This window comes from Apium graveolens, chromosome 2, assembly GCF_009905375.1.
Source record: "Apium graveolens cultivar Ventura chromosome 2, ASM990537v1, whole genome shotgun sequence".
NCBI lineage: Eukaryota > Viridiplantae > Streptophyta > Magnoliopsida > Apiales > Apiaceae > Apium > Apium graveolens.
Genome location: NC_133648.1, coordinates 223,011,754 through 223,030,158, shown reverse-complemented (window position 1 = coordinate 223,030,158; position 18,405 = coordinate 223,011,754). Strand labels below are relative to the sequence as shown.

At 34.4% G+C, this 18,405-nt stretch overlaps 1 long non-coding RNA gene across 1 annotated transcript; it reads left to right on the top strand.

Annotated features, from left to right (window-relative positions):
- Positions 1-11,113: 11,113 nt before the first annotated feature.
- LOC141706171 (uncharacterized) lies at positions 11,114-14,239 on the top strand. Its single transcript, XR_012568688.1, has 3 exons — positions 11,114-11,253; positions 11,339-11,396; positions 14,073-14,239. It is a non-coding gene; the product is annotated as an uncharacterized LOC141706171 (long non-coding RNA).
- Positions 14,240-18,405: the final 4,166 nt, after the last annotated feature.

The window sequence follows — 18,405 nt, the reverse complement described above, 5'->3', positions numbered from 1 at the left end:
TGTTGTGTTCTTTACATTTTTGTTTGAATATATATATGTCTGCATTAGCTCAAAGCAATTCACACACACTTGCTCATCAAAACACATAGACTAGAAACTGCTCAAAACTTGAAAAAGTTTTGAGATTTACATTCAACCCCCCTTCTGTAAATCTCATTGTTAGGTCACTGGGAATAACAAAAAGCAATAATTATATGCCTGTTTCTAATGCTCCTAGAAAGAAATGTTATAATTGTGGAAACTCTAACCATCTTTCTTCTTTTTGCAGAAAGAATAAAGATATAAACTTTTTACCTCCTAGATCAGGGGTTAAGAGTCAGTCTATTAGGTTTAAACCACAAAATCCTTGTTTTTATTGTGGTAGTTTATGGAATTTCATTTATACTTGTAAGGAATATCATAGTCTGTACTATGATTATTATCAAATAAAACCTTTTTTAAATAAAGTTAGTATTATTCCTTCTAGTGTAAAGTCTGATACAAAGTTTGATATAAACTCTGAAAAACAGGATGTTAGCATAAACTCTGAAATTAAATCCGCTACAAATGCTAACAAACTTAAAAAGGCCAAAGGATATATTAAGTCTGGGTCTTTAAAACTAACCATTAGTGGTCTTTGTGATTGCAGGGCAACAGGAAAGATATCCTAGTGTTGGACAATGGATGTTCAGGACATATGACTGAAAATAAAGCCCTCCTATCAGACTTTATGGAGAAAGATGGCCCATGAGTTTCTTATGGAGATGGAAACATGGGAAAAACTCTGGGATATGGCAATATCAATCTTGAGAATGTCATCATTGAAAAAGTAGCTCTTATCTCAGGACTTAAACACAATCTGCTAAGTGTGAGTCAAATTTGTGATAGAGGTTATCATGTGGATTTCTTTGAAGAACACTATGAAGTTGTAAGAAATTCTACAGGCAAATTGGTTCTGAAAGGTTACATGCATGGTAACATTTATGAAGCCAGACTTTTAACAAGTTCTGATGGTTCTACAATTTGTCTGTTGAGTAGAGCATCAATTGAAGAAAGCTGGAATTGGCACAAAAGACTCTCTCATTTAAATTTCAACAATATAAATGAGCTTATAAAGAAAGATCTTGTGAGAGGACTGCCAAAATCAGTATTTGCTCCTGATGGCCTTTGTGATTCATGACAAAAGGAAAAACAAAGAAAATCTTCATTCAAGAGCAAAACTGAATCCTCAATTCTTGAGCCTTATCACCTACTGCATATTGGTCTATTTGGTCCAGTCAATGTTATGTCTATTGCAAAGAAGAAATATGATATGGTTATAGTGGATGAGTTAACAAGGTACACTTGGGTGTATTTCCTGCACAAGAAGAATATAACTGCATCTAGTCTAACTGATCATGTCAAACAGCTGGATAACTTGGTCAAAGATTCTGTTAAAATAATAAGAAGTGATAATAGCACTGAGTTCAAGAATTCAATCATGGAAGAGTTCTGCAAAGAGCATGGAATCAAACAGGAATTTTCTGCACCTGGAACTCCACAGCAAAATGGAGTTGTAGAAAGAAAGAACATGACTCTCACTAAAGTTGCACGAACAATGCTTGATGAAGCAAAGCTACCAACCTATTTTTGGGCAGAAGCAGTGCAGACTGATTGCTTTACACAGAATGCTACACTCATAAACAAGCATGGAAAAACACCATATGATATGGTGAAGAAAAAGAAGCCAAATCTGAAATACTTTCATGTATTTGGTTGTAAGTGTTTTGTTCTTAAGACTCATCCTGAACAGCTGTCAAAATTTGATCTAAAAGCTGATGAAGGAATTTTTGTTGGATATCCACTTTCCAAAAAAGCCTTCAGAGTGTACAATTTAAGAACAAGGGTTGTCATGGAATCTATCAATGTATCTTTTGATGATAAGAAGATTACTGGACTTGAAGATTTCAATGATCATGATCAGCTGAGATTTGAAAATGAAGATTTAAATTCTGATTCTGTAAATTCTGATGACTTAAACTCTGATCCTATAAGTTCTAATGGGTTAAGTTCTGATGTCATTAAAACTGTGGTAACAACTCCAAAGGAAAATGCACCTGTTCAGGGGGAGCAAGCTGAAGATCCTACCATAACTTAAGACTCTCAAGAAGCATCAAAACCTGTCACTAGCTCTTCAAGCTCTGATTCATCAAGTTCTGATGAGCCAAATTCTGATAATTCTGGAAATTCTGACACTTCAAATCCTGAAGGATCTAACTCAAATTCTGAAGTTTCAGAGAGCATAACTACAGGAGGAGCATCAGAAAATGCTGATGGAGATAGCATGGATCATGGGGGAGGATCCAGTTCTAGAGAACAACTTCCATCTGTAAGGAAGTAGACTAAATCACATACACCTGACTTAATAATTGGAAATCCTGAAGCAGGTGTCAGAACTAGAACTGCAACATCAAACGAATGTCTCTATCATTCTTTTCTATCTCAGACTGAACCAAAGAAAGTGGAAGAAGCTCTTCAAGATGCTGATTGGGTGCAAGCAATGCAGGAAGAGTTAAATGAATTTGAAAGAAATAAAGTCAGGAGCCTAGTACCAAAACCAAAGAACAGATCAGTTGTTGGCATAAAATGGGTGTTCAGAAACAAAACTAACAGTGATGGTATAATTACAAGGAATAAAACAAGGCTGGTTTCTAAGGGCAACTCTCAACAGGAGGGTATTAATTATGATGAAACATTTACACCAGTTGCTAGATTGGAAGCCGTAAGAATCTTTTTGGCTTATGCTGCTTACAAAAGTTTAAAGTCTTTCAAATCGATGTAAAAAGTGCTTTTCTAAATGGAGAATTGGAAGAAGAGGTGTATGTTGAACAACCTCCAGGATTTGTAGATTCAAAATTTCTAAATAATGTCTACAGGCTTGGCAAAGCACTTTATGGCCTTAAGCAAGCTCCAAGAGCATGGTATGAAACTTTAGCTCAATTCCTTCTGGAAAGTGGATTTCACAGAGGTACAATTGATAAAATACTGTTCTACCTCCACCATGGAAAGGACTTACTTTTGGTACAGATATATGTTGATAATATCATATTTGGTTCTACAAATACCAAGCTCTGTAAAAGATTTACAAAGCTAATGCAGTCAAGATATCAAATGAGTATGATGGGAGAACTTAGCTATTTTCTGGGACTTCAAGTCAAGCAAAATGAAGAAGGTACTTTTATCTGACAATCCAAGCACAATTTACTCAAGAAATTTGGAATGCAAGCCAGTTCAACTGCATCCACTCCCATGTCCACTGCAACCAAGTTAGATAAAGATACTGGTTCATCAGTAGATATTACTAACTACAGAGGTATGATTGGCTCCTTACTCTGTTTAACTGCTAGTAGACCTAATATCATGTATGCTACCTGTCTTTGTGCAAGATTTCAGGATGATCCAAGAGAACCTCATATAATAGTTGTGAAAAGAATTTTCAAGTACCTCAAGGGTACAGCTAATCTAGGATTGTGGTATCCTAAAGAATCATATTTTAAGCTAATAGGTTACTCAGATGCAGATTTTGCAGGATGCAAAATAGACAGGAAAAACACAAGTGGAAGCTGCCAATTTCTTGGAGGCAGATTGGTTTCTTGGTTTAGCAAGAAACAAAAATCAATTTCCACATCAACTGCAGAAGCAGAATATATTGCTGCAGGAAGCTGTTGTGCACAGATTCTTTGGATGAAGAATCAATTACATGATTATGGGTTAGAATTTTCAAAAATACCCATTTACTGTGATAATCAAAGTGCTATTGCCATGACAGGTAATCAAGTTCAACACTGAATGATAAAGCACATCAGCATTTGGTACCATTTCATAAGGGAACATGTGATGGAAGGTACAGTGGAATTGCATTTTGTTCCAACAGATCAACAATTAGCAGATATCTTCACAAAACCACTATATTAAGCTACTTTTACAAGACTGGTAAATGAACTTGGAATGGTTTCAGGTTCTTTCTCTAAATCTGTTTAGTTTTTGTTCTCATGCATCAGACTTTATGATCAATGTTTATAAATTGTCTTATATTCATGTAATCTGTTCTTAAATTGAAATACATTAAATGCTGATTGTTATCTGATGTGGATCTATATACTCTGATAATGATTTGAATGTTTTGTGACTATTCAATCCAATGAGGATTACTGTGCTAGATGCTGACCTAGTAGTCTTTAACATACTAAAATCCCATGTGTGAATTAGTTGTTTATGTGGAAATTGATTAACACAAGCAAATTCTGATTTTGAGCTTAGTCAAATTTACTTTGTGTATCTTATTACTAAGTCACAAACTAGATTCTTGCTTCTTATCTGTTAAATCTGATGTCAGTAAATATTACGAATGAACCACATACTTGATAAACCTCACTTATCAAAAGAAAAGAAAAAAAAATTAGGTACTCATTTGAGATCTAGAGTATATATATGTGGAAGGGAAGACCCAAGTGCATTGCTGGTATTAAGTAATATGCATTAGAAAAGCAAATAAATTTTTCGTGGCAACTTTTCACATTCTCTGATTATAGGAGAAATACTCTGATAATAGCATAAATTCTGATAGCAGTTGTGACTCATTTACACTAAGAAGCCACTGTGAAAAAGAATTCTAAAAGATGCATAAAATGAGCACAAACAGTTGAGGTGGACTCATGCACAAATTTATCCTATGTAATAGACTTCATTATTAATGACAGATTTTAAGCACTTTTCTCAGTTATGCTTTGTTTCTAAGATGTACTGAAGTTTATCAGACTTTAATCTTTATCTGATATTTTGCTAATGCACACACTCTCACTCCATATGAATGATAAAAATTACTGTGGTGATTAAGTTTTTTTGACAATCAGTTTAGTGTCATTTGCATAAATTATGAGGTCAAGTTCTGATGGAAGTTCTGATGATTAAACTCTGAAGGATCAAGTCAGTATTTGTATGAAGAAGCACATCTACTAACATTCATTTTTTGAGTTAAGAAGCCATTTTCTGGTGACTGTTAAAATCTGATAATAGTCAAGTTCTGATATTAAATCCCGATAGAAACTTTGATGCTTACGTGGCATTATTCTTTACTTGACTTATTTGTGGTAAATACTATAACGGTCTTAGTAAATCAGAATATAATTAAGTGAGATAAAACAGTCATAATCATTTAGGTTAGTGGTAAACGTGTTTGTCTTGAAAAACTGCATGTGCACAGTAATTAATACTTATTTCCCGTGCCCATTAACTCCTTCTTTAACTATTGAATGTTCACATATTGCCTAAATTATTACACATCGGTCTAGGGAGACGATCATTAAGTTAACTCTATACTTAGTCATTAATCAGTCCTCTAGTCCCTTGATATTCCATTGGTTATTTAATTGATATTTCATCTCAGACAAATCATCTTCTATTCTCACACAAAATCATTCTCTCTCTTTTAATTCTCACCATTTTCTTCCTTCATAAAAATGGTTCTAGTAAGCATGTTTATGAACTACGAAAACTTCAACGTCAAGTTCAGTTGTGGTGACTGGGAACAGGAGTGGCACGTCACTGCCATTCCTTATGAGATATGGAACTTGGTTCCACAAGAGGTTCGAACAAATCTCTTCTTCTTTCAGATTGACTATCAACTCCATCTTGATCTCTTGGAAGAAGAACGGAAATAGGCTCTTCTTTAGCAAGAACGGATCATCCGTCTTGCAATGCTATTTGTCAGCAGCAGGAGGAACTAATCGATAGCTTTCCTTCTGAGACCAGGGCTGTTAATGTTCACCATCTTAGACTAGGATTATCTTGTAATCTTTTGCATGTAATCTACAAATTTCATAAAATGTACTCTTTTAATATTTAAATGAAATTTCTTTTGATTGCAAGATTTATTCTTTGTTTATCTCGTATTATATGCGTGTGAATGTTCTTATTGCAACCTGTTAATCTTTACTTCATCCACTAGAACTGTATTTCTTGATGAATGTTTTGTTTAAAATTGTGGTTACTAATAATTTGTGATGATTTGATAAACAAATGTTGAATTTGAATCGACTTATCCTGAGTTACACTTGAGAAAGGAGAAGCAATTGAGAAAGTTCAAGAGAAGCAATAGGCCCAAATCTCTGAGGTCCTGGCTAATCAAGCTTCTCAACAGGCTCAATTGAATGATATTCAATCTTTAGTAGAACTTCTTCTCTCACTCCTACTATCAGATGATGCCAAACAGGGGGAGGAGATAGTTAAGTCCAAATGCTCTAATGATCAAATATTGAAGAAGAAAGATGATGAAGCTGATGACCAGGGAAACCCTAGCAAGGGTAGAGGTCAAGTTCAAAGTAAAGGGCAGAGCAGCAAGGTTCCTTCAAGGAAACTAATTACTGATGCAAACAAATCTTCTATTCAAAAGAAGACAAGTTCTGAAGCTACTCAAACTCAAAATCTGATAGCAAGTACTGAAACTCAAAATCTAATATCAAGTTCTGATGAGCAAAGTCTGATGACAAAGCCTGATGTTCTGATACAAGGTGGAAATCAAGATTCTCAAAAGTTCATGCAAACTCTGAAGCTCAAAGGGAAGCAGACTACTGTCTACTACAAGGATCCCAAGATTCAGACTCTTGATGAGGAAATTGCTAGAAGATTATTTTTGAAGCATAATCCAGGAATGGATTTGGAAAATCTCAAGAAGGAAGAAGCTAAATTTAAAGCTGAAAAGAAAAATCTAAAGCCAAAAGCTTCTGTTGCAAAGAAACCTCCAAGCCCTAAGGAAAAAGGCATTGTGATTAAGGAGAAGTCACATACTGAGGCATCAAAGCCCAAGACTAGATCACAGATTGAGATTGATCCCAAAGACAAAGGGAAAGGAAAAGTTGATGAACCAACCAAGCCACTGGAGATGAAAATTCCTCAAACTCTGATAAAGCCAGTGTGCGAAATGGTTCAAGTTACTGATGATAATCTTGATGAAGATAAAGTTGTTCAAACTCTGAAAAGAAAGAAGATTTCTGAAGAATCAAAGACAACCTCTGACAAGGTTCAAGTTATTCAGAGTGAAGAACAGCAAGCTATAACTGAAATAGCAAGTTCTGATAAAGTCACCAAGTCAACCTCTGACAGTGCTCAAGTTGATTTAGAAAAAATGGAAGTAGCTGATAAAAAGAAACTTTTGTGGAAAAATGCCAAACCATCAGATCCAAAGAAAAGCCAAGTGATGTCTACCTTCATGACTATTCAGTTAAATGCTAGAGAACCAAGAGACAGGGCTGGACTAGGTTCTGATGAAGCAAAGATCAAAACAGGAGTTGAAGTTGCTACTAGAGATCCATTTCTATTGACTGACATACCTCTTGAAGATGTTACACAGAAATACCTTGATAAGGTTATCTCTATTCAAGTGGTACTGGATGCTCATGACAAGCACAATGTAAAGGAAAATCTGATTCTATTTCTTGAATATGGAAGGATATATCAGATGTCAGAATCAGATGTGCTGAATAAATCACTGAAAGAACTTCAATTCTTTTATTACCTTTTAGAGGTAAAGTCTAATATTACCAGGAGATGGTCAAACTTCATATTGAAGACCATCAGAGATGAAGCAAGAATTTCTAGTTCAAGAGTTACAAAATTCATTTCTAATATTGTTGAAGATGATGGCAAGTGAAACTCCAATGAAGAAGAATTTTGCTAAGTTTGAAGTATTACTGAATGAGAAATAGTCTGTTCTACAATGAAGATTCATCTCATCCTAGGGTAATAAGACTGAATGATGGTTTAGAAAGAAACCATATCTCTGCTTTAAGGACTGTAATCTATCAGATTGGAAGTCAGAATGAAGAGATGAAGCAAGTCAAGATTACAATGTCTCAAGTCCTGAGGATTAAAGAAGAAAAGCTAATATCAAGCTTTGTCAAGAATCATTATGGATTCAGATTGACTCAGTGAGATTGGTAAAAGCTATAAGGACTGTAAGTTGTAGTTAGTTATCTAGTTAAACTCTTATTGCATTTGTACTTAAATGTTTTTGACATCATCAAATCTATTAACTTGTATATTTTGCATAATTTACAAGTTGGGGGAGATTGTTAGATATATTTGAGATGTCATGTCTAATACGATTCATGTTTAGTTTTCAGATCTTAACAAACAGGACATATCAGGACTTACTGAAATCAGGACTTACTGGAAGTCAGAACTTAATATCAGAACTTAGGGTCATATCAGAACTTAAGTGCGGGAAGACTTTCATATAAGGAAGGAAGCTGATTTACAGTAGAAGATCGAGACTAAAACAAAAGAAGATATGCATGGAAAGAGTTAGAACACTGGAAGACTTATAGAAGATATGTGATTGATATATTCTAGGAGACATAATTATATTTCATATCAATTAGAAGTTATCTTGTAACTGTGTACTATATAAAGACAAACTTAGGGTTTACACTATATGTGTTATCATTATCGAGAAGATTATACATTATAACCTAGCAGCTCTTAGTGATATTTGTTCATCACTGAGAGAGAACAACAGTTCTTATTGGAACAGAGTTTATTCAATATACTTGATCTTTGTTACATACTTGTGTTAAATCGATTTGATTGTATTAACACTGTATTCAACCCCTTTCTACAGTATTTTGTGACCTAACACATTGCAAGGCTCCCTTCGAATCAAAGCATTTCCTGTAAAGTTATCATCATTTGGAAGATCCAACTACCTCTTCTTCCATCCATTCCAGATTGTGAATTACCACTTTAGATTTTTTTAATGGCTTTAGATGAATCTCTATTTTGTGCTCGTGTCTTGCTTCCCTATAGCAGCTTTTTCTTCTATTCAAAGGTAAGTCCTAGCTTATCAGCATTTAAGCCTTCTGAATCAGAGTTTGAATTTCTTTTAGAAATGGTGTGATTAGCTTTTAACCTTTCTTGGTCAGTTTTATCTTCAATGAGTAGTATCAGAGGTTGAGATTGGTTGAGTTTCAACATTTATTTCTTCAACTTGAGCAATGTTAGTGGTTGGAGGGATTTCAAGTTTTTCAGCCCAATCAGATCCAGGAATGACCTTTTTTTCTTGTAAACCTGATTTGCTTCTTCTTTAAATACCTTTTCTTCATTAACATCATCATGAGCTTGTCTTACTAAATAGAATGGATCTATCAGTTTTTGAGTTTTAGCAGATACTGATTTTGGCTTTGACTTTTAACCAACCTTCTCTTTCCCCTTATAACTCCTATCAACATTTAAAATAGCTTTGGACCTTAGAACAGGTCTTTCAGCTTTAGTTTGGATGCCTTCTTTGATAACTACTCCTTTATTTGGTCTTTGTCCAGGAACATCATCATATGGTGAGACATTATCAGTATTTACTGGTCTCAATGATTTGAATTCTTCCTCCATTATCCTCAGCTGCTCAAGATTAACTCCAAGATTTTCTTTTTCAAAAATCCTTCTACTCACCTAAAAATCAAAAGCAGTAATTTTAGGATCCTTGTAGAATAGAGTTGTCTTTCTTCTCTTTACTTTCAGTATTTGCATGAATTGACTTCCTTCAGCACCAGCTTCCACAACCTTTTCAGCCTGGTCATCATCAGCATTTGTGACTGTAAGAGTTTTTCTTTTAGTTATTGTCACGGTTTTCAATTTTTTGGTAACAGCTGTAGTTTTCTTCCTTTCAGCTCCACCATTTCTTCCACTTTCACCTGTACTTTGGATACTGGACTTAAAAGCACCACTAGAGCCAGCAATTTCTTCATCCGTGTACCTCCCAAGTGATTTTCCACTCTTATTCCCTCCATCTGGTGCATCATCTCTGTCATCAGATTTTAAGTGGAGCTCTTTGCATTTAGATTTAGAAATTATCTCCCTATTTTTAGCATCATCACCAAGCAGGAGAGAGACAATGAGCTCCATAGATTGATGTACCTCATCCAATTTCCTAGACATCTTGGCTTGAGTTGCTTCTAATCTAGCCTGGTTGGCTTCAATTCCGTCTTATTTGGAAATGATGGGATTCACTTGCTTTTGGAGATCATGCTCTGACTTGAACTTAACCTCACGGAAGGCACCTTTGAGTTTTTCCATTTGAGAGTTAGCCTGGGCCTGAGTAGAATGAATGGATTCGACCATTAAGATGAAGCCTTGAGATGGGTGAGATCAGGATTTGTGATCTGCTTCTCAGTTGTCTTCAAATGGTGAGAAGCATGATAAACAATGATTGGGTAGTTTGGATCATTTCATTTTACTAAAAATTTCTCATCCAAGTACTTCTTAGTGTTAGCTTTATCCAACTCAGCCATCTTCAGCTTCTTTTCCCGTTCAGGCATGTCTTCAGGAAAGATGATTTCATCTAAATCTTCATCAGTATTTAGTGCCATATTGAATTTAGAAACAACAATATCGACTATATCATTAGACTCATCTTCATCACTATCCGTGTAATAACCCCAATTTTTGGAATCTTTGAAACACTGATGAATAGTGATTTTGCTGATTATGCTGATTAAGAAAACTTTTCATGTCACACTATGTAGGATTTCTTTTATTGATATTTTGAGATCTTATTAGTACTCCATATGGTATATAAGTGTATGTAAAGATCGTCAGAATCCAAATTCGAACACTTTGATTTTTCCCAAAAATCCACCAGATACCGAAAGAATTGAGTATAAGGTAACATGATTAAAAGGACTTAAATTCAAGGATTATAAGAGAGGACCATAAAAGGAATATGAAATATTGAGAAAGGTTTAGGGAACCCAAGTAATGAGATCCCGGATATGATCCCTCAAACGATCAACGAGAATGAACAATAAACGAGTCGTAAAATAATTAAACGACTAAGTAATGCAAGAGGCAAGGAGGAGGGTCAATTAGTGCAAGATTAATGCACTTAGTTAACATCTTAATATAAGGATTAAGCTTAAAAATGCTTCCACCATAAGGATGAGACAAGTGGCAAGGATTATGTAAGCTTGATGACATCACCATGCTTATGTCACTTTCCACTAATTTAAACAAAACAACTAGTCAAGTAAATATCCTAAAATCATTTCATTTCCACCACAAGTTCAAGTCAACACAAGCTCTCATCTTCCTCCCCCATTTCCATTGCTCTCGGCCAAAACAGAACCAGCACATTAAAACTGCTATATCTCCTTCATTTCTCACTCAAATGTTGTGTTCTATAGCTCGTTGGAAAGTTATTGAGATGGCCTACAACTCTTGTTCACAAGTCTCATCCAAATAAGTACGGTAAGACCCTCATTTTTACAGTTCTTTCAATCGGACTTTTAGAAACTTCAAAGCCTAACTTTGTATTCTTGATTTCTTTGGAAAGATCAAGCTTGTAGGAGGCTCCCTAAGGCTTCCTAGCAACTTAACACCTCCCAAGAAAGGTATAAACTTCAAACCCTATCCTTTACTTTGATTATTAGTGATTTTGATGGTTGGTTTTCTAAATGAGAAGCATGACCTTTGATTATTAGTAGTTTGATTTGGATTTGGAGTGATTTGGTGAATGAATCTTGTTATAGTTAATAAAACTTGATTGTGGTTGGTTGAGATGAAGAATCTGAAGAATAAGGACTGGTATAGTATTATTTAGTTGAGGTTTTGATGTGTTAATGATTGTGGGTTGTTTGGTGAGGTTTTGGTGTAGTGAGAAACTTGGAAAACTCGTAAATATAGCCGTCGTAATGCCCATTTTTATTTAACTGCTTGTTCTTAGTGTTCAGGACAGAAAACTCAATAAACAATCTGTAACATTGCCATGTTTAGCTAGAGCATGTCGTAATCTTCGTTTTGATATGTGGATCACTTGGTTTCGATGTACGGTTTAGGAGAAACGACCGTTTTAAGTAACGTCGTTTCGCGAACGAACCATTACCCCTCGCCTTAATTTGAAACCTTGGTTAAGGCCCTTAAATGACTAATTGGAGTATGAAACAATTTTATAAAGTGGATTAGGCAGTTGGTAGGGTACTCGCGAAAAAATTTCCTTAAAATTCTTAATGGTTAATTTATTAAAAATGGTGGAGCCAAGGGTACTCGAACGACTTATGTGATTCATTAAGCGTAGAAGTGACCATAAGCAAACGTTAGGGTTCAATTGGTTCAAGTCTAGTTTCTTAAGCGACCGTAGTTTAATTCCGACTTATGTTATTGTTCATAGGTTATCGGACCCACTCTAAGCTTAAGTCTAACCGGGAACACTCAAGCAAGTTTTCTACCTGTTATATTGTTGTTGTGATGTATATATGTATATGCATTATCTTGTGATAAGTGCATGATTATTATTAGCAAAGTCTTGCGATATATTGGAGCATGTGATATGATATTTATATGCATGCCTGTTTTGTAATCTTGATATCTAATTGTTGATTCAAAAGCTTATAAGTTGCATAATACATATGCTAGAGATAAGCAGTAGTTGCGTATACCCTTAGTATAGGGGACCCAAAGGTGAATATTTTCTAAACCGCGAGTCGATGTTCCCGAGTATATTATATATATATATATTTATATATATATAGATATAGTTTTCAAAACTATTAATCGAATAAGGTTTATTCGATAACTTTATTTTAAATAATGAATATTAATTGAATATTCATTCGAGGACTTATGACTCTGTTTATTTTATTTAATGAATATTATTAGTTGAATATTCATTCAAGGACTTATGACCCCGTTTATTTTATTTAATGAATATTAGTTGAATATTCATTCGAGGACTTATGACTCCGTTTATTTTATTTAATGAATATTATTAGTTGAATATTCATTCGAGGACTTATGACTCCGTTTATTTTATTTAATGAATATTATTTTGAATATTCATTCGTGGACTTATGACTCCACTTATTTATTAAATAATATTCTTTATTTTATTAAAGAATAATATTTCGATAATCAAACTTATTTTCGATTATTCAAATAAAGATCGTACTTTCGCATAAGTATATCTTTGGTTATTTATTATTCATTTCAAGTATGAATTTTAAAACTTCAACTTCAATTATTTTTTTATAAAGGTTATCCTTATGGAAATATTATTTAAATAATAATATTCAGATATTTTCTAATATATCGGGACTGATTTATTTCATTAAATCAGCATTACTCTAAACATTCTTAAAAATGTTTTCGAGTCTTCAAAATGATTTTTAAAAGTTAGGGCGGATCCCAAAACTCATTTTTATATTTAAGATCCTCCTTTCGAAGGGGATTTAAATACTCGCTCAAAATCTGAGGGATCCGGCTCTTGTGGTGTATCAACGCGTAAGAGGCGGGGTGGTGGTCCAGCACAAGGTCCTAATGCGGCCAAAATGATGACCGGTGGGGGATTCATCCATCTACTAGTAGAAAATGTTACTTATTGGTATCTTTGCCTGATCAGCAAGATATCGGGTTTATGCCAAAATTCTTTTCTTTCCAAATTCATTGGATATTGCAACTCTGTTCATACTTTACATGACATAGGTTTTTAGGAAATGTATGAGAGATATATATGGATATATATATATATATCAGGACTTAATGAAGTATCTCGTAACTTCATTTCATTCAATAATATTTCAAATATTGAATCTATTCAAGTATTATCTTGTAGTCTCATCTGTGTGATGAACTTTTGAAACTAATTATAACTTGAACGGTGGTAGTTCAAGTAGTATTCGGAAAAGATATAAGTATATGGGAGTATCTTGTAACTTCATCTTTTCAACTTATATCTAGTAAATGATTATCTTATGCATGACAAAGATTTTCAGAAAAATGTTGAGACAAGGTTAGATATATGAGATCACCTTGCAACGATATTTTATACAGTTATAAACTGGAACTCTGTGTATATTATACATGTCAGAGGATTTCAAAGATTTGAGAAGTATATATGTATACTAAATATTTTGCGACTTCGTCGCATTAAAATAACAAACTTGGTTCATTTCTTCTTGACCAAGACTTTCATGAGTACTATGAGAATGCTCATATATTGTTAATTATAATACATATTATTCCGGTGGGCTTGTTACTCACCCTTGCTTTCTTCTTTCATCACACAACAACAGATAGACAAGATGAACAAGATCAAGCTCCCAATTCGCGAGCGGATAGGAAATGTTTCGCAGTTTCCTGTAGGCGTTGATGCGGTTGTAGCTGAGGTAGGGTCTACCAATAGGCTAGGCTTTCAACTTTTGTTGTACCAGACTTATGTATATTTATGAATTGTAATAATGGCAAAGAATGTGTAAATTTATTCAGAAACCCTTTTGAGGTGTAATGACTTATAATTGTGGAATAAAATGACTTGTGTTATTTTTGGTATTCATCTCTGAGACTATAACTTGTGGTGTGTGTGTGTATATTGTGGGGTCACAGTACACAGTAGTTGGTTAATTATTAAGATTAAGTATTATTAAGGAAAATAGGAACTCGTGACAACCCGGATGCCCCGACCCCGGATTTGGGGGTGTTACAGTCAGCTTCATCATTAGCTATTGGTTCCTTAAGCTTTTGTGCCACTTCATCTTCAACATCAGAGTTTACAGTTTTCAAAAGTGCAATGTGAGAACCAACAACCTCAGAAACTTTCATAGGATCAATATTTATGAGCGATTCAACATCTTTATGGATAGTGGCCATGGGAACTGCAACATCATGATTTAGCTCTAAAATTTCAATTCCAGTTGAATGATGTGGTGATGAAGTATTAGAATATTCTGGAACTTCATTTACAGTAGCAACAAGAATTGCAAATGTGTGTGAATGAGAAACTTGAGTGGACTGCAAGAAAGTATCAGTACTGAGACATGCAGGGAAAATTTTAACACATCGTGCATCAGAGTATAACTGAGGGACTTCATGCTGTGAATTAGCATCTGTTTTTTTGAACTCTGAACACTTGCAAGAGAAGGAAATGATGTTGGATTTTAATCGCAGCGGAGGCATGGTAAAACACTTTTATACATATAAAATCCAAATAAAAGCATATAAATCGTGGTAAAAACATATGAATCGATTACTAACCTTTAATATGCGATCCTAGAGCAACGATCGGAGATCCTTAGCAGCTGCTCCTCAAACGTGAAGCACTCCACCGGTATCCACCAAGAAAACGACGTTAAGGAGGAGGAGGAGGTGGAGAGAATTAGGTTTTATAAAATTTTGGGGTTCTAATAAAAATAGGGTTAGAATAAAAATAGGGTTTATAATAGTATATTTATAGGAAAAATTTTCAGCTGAAATTTTCCCATAAAATATTATTATTATTAACCCATTTATTATTCTCATTAATAATTAAAACACCTTTTAATTATTAATCCTTTTTCTAAACACTTTAGAAATAATTCTCTCTCTTGATTTAATTTTCAAAAAATTAAATTCTTAATTAATAATATTAAGAACTTTTCTTAATTAATTTATAATCAACTAAATCTCATTTAATCAATTATTAAATTTGCCAATTAATTATTTATTTCATAAATAAAAAATTATCAGCCATTATTAATTAATTCCTCCACCATTAAATCATTCTCTTTTTATGGTGTGACCCTGTAGGTTCAATATTAAGCCGGTAGTAGAAATAAATAATAATAAACCTATTTTATCATTATTTATATAAATTCTCTAATTTATTAAATATGATTAATTAATTAATCATATTTATTCTACATCGTTAGGGATACTTCTCAGCATATCGCGACTATCCGGATAATACGAATTCACTGCTTAGAATACCAAGAACCTATTCAGTGAATAGTTACCGTACAATAAACTCCTTCTACTCTACAATGTCCCGATTAAATACAAGGCATGGATCTCGTGTCAAGCCTATCTAATTTAATCATTTGCTTTCCCATTTACTATGCTTAGTTCTATGCAAATCAGAAACTCCTTTCTAATTGCATTCACTCTGGCCAGAGATTCTTGAACTAGCATAAGTGGATCAGCCTTGAACATTCGCTTCCTTCACTGGAAGGGGTAGATCCTTTATTGATCATACACTATCTTCGTGTACAAATTCCTATACCCAGTAGAGCCCTAATAATTGTCCCTGGAGACTAAGAACTAAACCAAAGTATAGTTCAGTGTACACAAGATGACTATGAAGACCTCAAGTCTAAGGATACTTGTACAACTATTACTATGTGAACAACTGCTGACACATGAGTGAACTCCATCAGTTGTTCAGCTGGGCGAGTCATGTTCAGTGAACTTATTCTATAATAAGCACCTACATACTAGCTATAGTGTCACCACACAAATGTCTATGAGAACAGACATCCTTCATAATGAAGCAAACATAGTATGTACCGATCTTTGCGGATTATTATTACCAGTTAGTAATCCTATGACCAGGAACTATTTAAGTTTAGAGTTATCATCTTTTAGGTCTCACTATTATGATCTCATCATAATCCATAAAAAGCTTTACTCTAAACTATGGTATATCTTATTTAAACACTTAAATAGATAAAGCCCGTAATAAAAACAAAACTAGTCTTTTATTAATATCAATGAAATCAAAACAGATTACACAGGAAGTTATTCATAAATCCTAATACATGATTGGACTTAGGACATATTCCTTTCAAATGAAACACTTAGACCTCTATATACTTTTAAATTAATATCATTACTTTTCACTGCACTCATCTCATGACTTTTAAGAGTTAGAGTTTCCTCACAAGGATTTGCTAAATCCTGACTCTCATCTACATCTCCTTTTGCCAGGTAAGGATCATGCCTCTCATTATTTATGTTTTTCTCTAAATCTTTTCCTTAAATATCACATGTAAGGTTCAGAAAATTTTATCCTAAGGAAATAAGAGATGGCTGAGTAGAGAAGTCTGTGGTCACTTGAATAGGGATACCCTCTTTTGGAGGACTATACATGATCATAACATCAGGTTTTAAATGAACAGTAAATGCTGACAAGACACTATGAGTATTTAAATTGAATGTTGATAAAGAAGAGTCAATATTTATACCTTGTGTGATTGAAGAATCAGCTTCTTGTAGAGGTAGGCCATCCAAAGGAGGAACTGAAAGGACTTCAGTGGATTTTGGTATAGAATGTACCCTTCCTTCAGTATCTAGTGTCAAGATCACTGTATTAGGAGTTAGGCCTGCACTGCCACTTTGAGGTTGTGGTTTTTGTGTGGCTGGAGATGTAGGAGCTGTTAGATCACTTTGAGATCTAGGTTCTTGTGTACTCCTCTCCTCATCATTATATTCATCCTCCTGAGTTGGGCTGAGATGCACACCAGCTGTTTGTTTAGCAGAGTGAGACTCAACAGTTTTACAGAAACCTTTAACTTTGGAGACCTTAGCTGTGAGCTTGGCTATTGCAGCATCATGCCATTCTGGGATAGATTTGGTTGCTAGAGGATCAGGATCTATCATGTTTGCTATACCACTTTGAGGTGTAGGTTCTTGTGGGACTGAGCCCTTTTCAGCTGCCTCACCAAATGGAGATGAAGGTTCTTGTAGGGTTGCCTCATTTTCAATGTAGATCTTTTTAGAGAGTTCCTTCTCAGCTTCAGTTTCTTGATGTGCTCTCTGTGTAATATCAGCCTTTGTACTTGCTCAGAAGTAGCAAAAATTTCTTTTTTACCCTAGAATCAGCTTTTGCTGGTGAGTCAGAAATTGAAACTAGAACATTTGCAGTATTTCCATCCTTATGACTCCTAGAGGTTATTTGAATGGCTGCAGTCTGTCCTTCCTCTGATATCTCTTATTTGATCTTCAATTCGTGTTTAACAATGTAATATTTTACCAACTTCCTTTTATTTAGTCCAGGGCATGAAGAATCAGCATTTGCATCATTAGTAATCTATTAACCCTGTACAGTTGGTAATATAATTGGAGCTTAGTAGAATCAGTACTTATTTTATGAATTTTAAATGACAAGGGAGCATTAGTCCTCATCATCTGATTCTGACTCAGCTAGCAAAATCTTTCTCTTAACAAGTTCTATAGGTTTAGAAGGATGAGAAACTTGTGCCCTTGATCCACCATGTAACGCATCAGTTTTTGTAGCTGATGGTTTCTGAAAAGCCCTTAGTCCTGATGCTTGAAAAGCATTAGACTTTACTAGCCATTTTCTTTTTACAACATGTGCCTTTTGGGATAATTAAAAATTCATTTTACAACTAACAAATGTGGTTCCCTTAGATCATCTTGGAACCTTGCACACAGACAAGTAGCATACATGATATCAGGTCTGCTAGCAGTCAAATATAGAAGTGAGCCAATCATACCTCTGTAGTTAGTTATATATACCAATGAACTAGTATTTAAATCTAACTTGTTTGTAGTGGCCATGAGAGTTATGTAGTTGAACTCTCTTGCATCCCAAATCTTTTAAGTAAATTCCTGGTATATTTTGCTTGATTGATG